This window comes from Arachis duranensis, chromosome 2, assembly GCF_000817695.3.
Source record: "Arachis duranensis cultivar V14167 chromosome 2, aradu.V14167.gnm2.J7QH, whole genome shotgun sequence".
NCBI lineage: Eukaryota > Viridiplantae > Streptophyta > Magnoliopsida > Fabales > Fabaceae > Arachis > Arachis duranensis.
In genome coordinates, this window is record NC_029773.3 from 66350006 (window position 1) to 66350511 (window position 506).

Genomic DNA, 506 nt, shown 5'->3' on the forward strand with positions numbered 1-506 from the left:
GGATTTGATGATGAGAGGGGTCTCTTGTTTGCTCCATCCTCTTCTTAGTAATGGGCTTGTCCTCATCAATGGGGATGTCTCCCTGTATGTCAACTCCAACTGAATAACAGAGGTGACAAATGAGATGAGGAAAGGCTAACCTTGCCAAGGTAGAGAACTTATCCGCCACCTTATAAAGTTCTTGGGATATAACCTCATGAACTTCTATTTCTTCTCCAATCATGATGCTATGGATCATGATAGCTCGGTCTATAGTAACTTCGGACCGGTTGCTAGTGGAAATGATTGAGCGTTGGATGAACTCCAACCATCCCCTAGCCACGGGTTTGAGGTCATGCCTTCTCAGTTGAACCGGCTTTCCTCTTGAATCTCTCTTCCATTGGGCGCCCTCTTCACAAATGCATGTGAGGACTTGGTCCAACCTTTGATCAAAGTTGACCCTTCTAGTGTAAGGGTGTTCATCTCCTTGCATCATGGGCAAGTTGAATGCCAACCTTACATTTTCT